The sequence below is a fragment of the Suricata suricatta genome, chromosome 1 (assembly GCF_006229205.1).
Source record: "Suricata suricatta isolate VVHF042 chromosome 1, meerkat_22Aug2017_6uvM2_HiC, whole genome shotgun sequence".
Lineage (NCBI taxonomy): Eukaryota > Metazoa > Chordata > Mammalia > Carnivora > Herpestidae > Suricata > Suricata suricatta.
The window spans coordinates 27804581-27809854 of record NC_043700.1 but is presented as its reverse complement, the minus strand read 5'-3'; the positions used below and the strand labels follow the sequence as shown (position 1 = coordinate 27809854).

Below are 5274 nucleotides of genomic sequence, written 5' to 3'. Positions count from 1 at the left end.
ACTCCTTCCTGACCCACTGCCTTACTTTCACACCTGACTGCTCAGGTACCTTTTGCCACCACTGTCGGAGGCTACACAGATCTACATCCCTCACTATCCAAGGCCTAGGGCTATTGTACCTAGATTTCTCCTTTTCCTTTGAGTTACTTTCCATTCCTCTATGGAGAAAAAAAAAAAAAGAAAGAAAAAGAAAAGAAAGAAGGAAAAATTTCATGCAACTGAGATCCTGGAGCCATCTGCCCACGAGTCACATCATTTCCATTTCTACAAGTCTTTTAACTGTTTGGACCACCTTTGTGTAAAGTACTGAGGATCATACACAGCCGGGTTTTCTAACACACTCCTGGGGCTCCTCTCTAATCCAATCAGATAGCACATAATCACTAAATATAAGTTAATTTCAGTATTACCCAAAACAAAACATAATTAGAAGGGCAATGTGCTGTGAAAATTATCATAAAAAGCATTCAAAGCCAAGTATAAATGCATTTGAATTATCTATGGTTTGGGATTATTTGTGCCACTGTTCCTCTCCATTAGGGCAGAACCGCAGTTGACTTTAGCTGTGATTTCATGGTCTATAAAAGCAACCATTGACAACTGGGTATGGACTGTGACTGTGTTCAAATATTTCATGAATCTTCTTCAATATCAACATCCTTCTACTCATGATAGCCCATCAATGTTACTTCAGTGTAATACACATAGGTCATTCTCACTAGATCTGGAATGGGCCAGATATATTCAGTGAGAAAATGCAGTTCAGAATTGGTTTCTAAGATTGAAATGCATTAAGCAACTCCCTTAAGAAACTCTGTGCAATGAATTATAGTGGGGAAACTATAATAATGGAAAATAGGAAAAATACCTCAAACACACGTAGGTACAATTTCAACTAATGGGACAAAGCTGTAGACCAGGTTAGTATTCTGGGGCATCTCTTCTTAAACTGGGGCTATTAAAAGCATTCGTGTAGTTGCCTGGAAGTGAAAATTCTTGTGTACTTTTGTAAGTTTTAAGGGCAATGGTAAATATGCCTTTAATTTAATGCCTTTGCTAGATAATTGCTCCAGGAGTCAAAAGCAGGTCTAGAAAAGATGGTAAGGCTCAATAAGTCCTTGTGGTTTAGGTCTCTAAATTTCTAAATGGTAAGATTTTAGCTTCAAGACTCTGATCCATCAGCACAGAGCCTGACATGGGGCTGAAACTCACGAACTATGAGATCATGACCTGAGGCGAAGTCAGAAGCTTAACTGACTGAGGTTCCCCTCCATACTCTCTGTGACTCTAGGCAAGCAACAACTTCCATGGGACTCAGTTTCTTCATCTGTGAATGAAAAGGCTATTAGTACACACTTCATAGTTTTAGGAGAAAAGGAACATCTCTATGGCACCATTTCTATAATTATTATAAATCTACTCATGAAAAGTACTGGGGTCCAGCACTGCTCTTGAAAATCAGTCAACTAAGACTAAATAAAGTCTCCCCATGGAATATTAGTCCTATTTTAGGGTCCTTCCTCTTTATAATAAAGCTCTTTGATAATGTTGATTGCCTTTATCTCCAAATACATCTATTTCATCTCTGCCTCTCACGGAATCTTCTTGCACCTTTTGAGACTTCCATGATATAGAATCCTTATTGCTATCTGTTGTCCATTCTCACAGACACTGTATATCACATTCTATCCTGCTGATTAGACTTCTCTGCCTTTCAACTGTTTTTTTTTTTTTCTGTGCCTCGCCATGAGGAGCTTCAGTCTAGTGGCATGTGGGTGTTGAAGCCAGACAGATCCCAGTCTGATATCTCCTATTGTCCACGCCAGAAGTCTGGGGTTCCATATGGCACCTACTGCTAACTTGTCAGGTGACATCACAGGCAGCCAATGGGATGTTTAGGAAAGAGAATATGTAAGTTTGAAACATCTCCGTTTCCTCTAAAAAGTTTCTACCCATTACTAGTGAGGTCAAACTTGTCTTTGGATATCATTCTAAACTGAATTCCCCTAGACAACTCATCTATTAAAACGGTACACCTGACCTAGAAGTAGGCTATGGCAGTAGCTTCTGCCAAGTTTTCTCAACTAATGGCCTTCCCCAGCTTTGATGGTGGCCTATGGTTTACTTAGCTACAGATAGGAGACCCCTGATAGTGGCAAGTACAATAAAAGCACAAACTGTTTCATTTTACTGTGTTTGATGACTAGAAAGTGAAAATACAAAGTATATGATTGTTTTACCAAGATGAAAGGAACCAAACATAACACCTTTGAGGATGAAATGAGAGGTTGCTTGAGCAAAAAGAAGAGAAGTGATATACAGTTGTCTGTTGTAAGCACTGGCTCACCTTATGGTGATTTTGAAAACCACTGAGAAGTGTGAGAATACTGACATATTTTACATACAAGTTAATGGTATAATGTTTGACTCTACAATAATTATTGGTTTCATTGGCTCACAAACTGTTAATAACTTATTTGTACCCAGAGGCACTAGTGGATTCTAACACAAACCAAAATTAAAAATCAGATATTCAAACCACTAAAGTTAAAAAATGATAATATAAAAGCACAGCCTATTCATTTGAGATAGTGGAACAAAGTAATTAAGCTGATGCATTATGTTGATTGGAACATGAGGATAATGAACTCAAGGATTTATTTCCATATTTTCTAATGACCCTAATGGTTCATTGACACAGCCTGTACTAGTTCCAACCTATGATCTCTGTCATCTTAGGTTACTACAGGAATTTTTAGGGAAATGATACATAATTGCAACCAATACCCAAAAACATAAGTATCAGAATTCATCTTTATGTAAAAGAAGAGACCATACATTCAACTAGAGATCTAGAACATCCCTTCAAGTCAAATAAGAATAGATGCTGGAAACAGAAGAATAAGCAGTCACTTTCCAATTCTTTCTTACATTCTTCAGTCTGTATATGATATGTTATATCCATTTATACTTTTGTCTCTTTTCTCCTTTAAATATAAATGAACCTTTCCAAAGTTATATTGATTCCCTTAGAAAAGGTTTTAATACACTAGGCTTAGTATGTCATCTCTTTCCATATAGATATGGCTTCCAAGCTTCAGGGAGAAAATAGATCTAAAAAGATGGCTTCTTTCCCAAAGTGCTTGAATGAAAGAGAAATGGCAGGCAACATCAAGCTTACACCCAGCAGGCCTGGGAAGAAATAGGACTTAAATGAATTAGATATTGATTGCTTGGGTATTTTTGAAATTCTTTCATCGGAATTGGTTCCCTAGAGAATGGATTGGATTCGGACATCAAATGACAGTGAAAATAATTCTTGAAAATACAAAAATCTTAATTTGAAGGTCCCTTCGAGGTCATTTACTCTAAGCTTCAATTCTCTCCATATCCCCTTTAGTGATTTTTTCCAACCATCCCTAAGCACTTCTTGATAAAGAAATATTAATTAGGGGCGCCTGGGTGGCTCAGTCGGTTAAGCCTCCGACTTCGGCTCAGGTCAGATCTCAGGTTCGTGGGTTCGAACCCCGCGTCAGACTCTGTGCTGACAGTTAGCTCAGAGCCTGGAGCCTGCTTCCAGTTCTGTGTCTCCTTCTCTCTCTGCCCCTCTCCCTCTCATGCTCTGTCTCTCTCTGTATCAAAAATAAATAAAACATTTAAAAAAAGAAATATTAATTAATTTATTAACTAATGAGGGTAATTTGCAAGGATGGAAAGCAAGGGCTCTTCATTAAACTTTCGTAATTCTATAACCCTTATTACAGGAAAATTACAAGTCTTTTTGTTCCCTCCTAGTTATCCCTATGTGGTTTGAAGATTAACATGACTTTCAAAACCTTTTAGTAACCAGCTTTGAGATTTTCTCTCATACACTCCAAAAACATACGCTGAACTCGAGTGCCTCTGAGCAATGCCTCCATAAAGTCCCACTGGAATAAAACAGGAATAGATAAAATATATGAAAACAAAATTCAAACAAATATAACATTAGTGGCAGTCTGTTTTCTTGACAACTTTAATTGCAGCACTTTTCAACGTGATATATTGTTATGTAGGTGTCAGGTTGGCTATTATACCTCATCAAAAGATTTGGCCATTTGTACAATTGAAAATAAGCATTCCTACAATTATTAAATCATAGAATATCATAGTTCCTGGGGTGCCTGGGTGGCTCAGTCGGTTGAGCATCGGGCTTCGGCTCAGGTCACGATCTCATGGTTTGTGGGTTTGAGCCCCACAATGGGCTCTGTGCTGACCTCTAGCTTGGAGTCCAGAGCCTGCTTCAGATTCCATGTCTCCCTCTCTCTCTGCCCCTCCCCCATTCATGCTCTGTCTCTCAAAAATAAATAAATGTTAAAAAATAAAAAATTTAAAAAAGGAATATCATAGTTTCTAATTTTCCCTTCACCTTTCATCCTACTTACCATATTCAAATATCATTTGGAAAAGCAAGGATATTCTCCTACTGTGAAGAAAAGCATCCCTAATTTTGTTCCAAGTAAGAAAAGTCTCTAGTGAAGCCAACACACATTGCTTCTTCTTCTCTTATTCCTTGTCATGCATTATCTCATTTGCTGCTCACTTCAACTTTGAGAGGCAGGTACTATTATTACCTGAACTGAAGAGGAAAGGGTGTCTCAAAGAGGTCACGTAACTTGCCCAAGATCACACAGCTAGTAAGTGGATGAGACAAGACCCCAAGCTCACACTCCTAACTATGGCATCCCTTGAATATATCAGTTTGTAATTCTCTTCTATTTGTCATTTTTTAAAAATTAAATGTTTATTCATTTTTGAGAGAGAGCATAAGCAGGGGAGGGGCAGAGAGGTGGGGACAGAGGATCCAAAGTGTGCACTGCACTGACAACAGTGAGCTCAATATGGGGCTAGAACTCATTAAATGTGAGATGATGACCTGAGCCAAAGTTGGACACTCAACTGACTGAGCCACCCAGGTGTCCATATGTCTGTCAATTTAAATATGTATGCCTGAACAGAGGAGGTCATTATCTAACTGAAGGAGAATATAACTGTGTTTCTTTTAGACTATGAGTCATCTGAAGGCTACTCATAGTCTACAAAAACTATTTTGTAAAGAAGTAAGATACTACTTTTGTAAAAGTTCAAAACAGTGTTCCAAATAAAAGTTTAGATGGGGGTCAACAACTGAATTCATGTATTAGTTAAGTCAACATTTCTTTTTTTTTTTAATTTTTTTTTAATGTTTTATTTATTTTGGATACAGACAGAGACAGAGCATGGGGGGGGGGGGGG

General features: G+C 37.9%; 1 pseudogene; it reads right to left on the bottom strand.

Annotated features, from left to right (window-relative positions):
• The window catches only part of LOC115300692, a 56289-nt pseudogene that overhangs the window by 10332 nt on the left and 40683 nt on the right, over nt 1-5274 (bottom strand).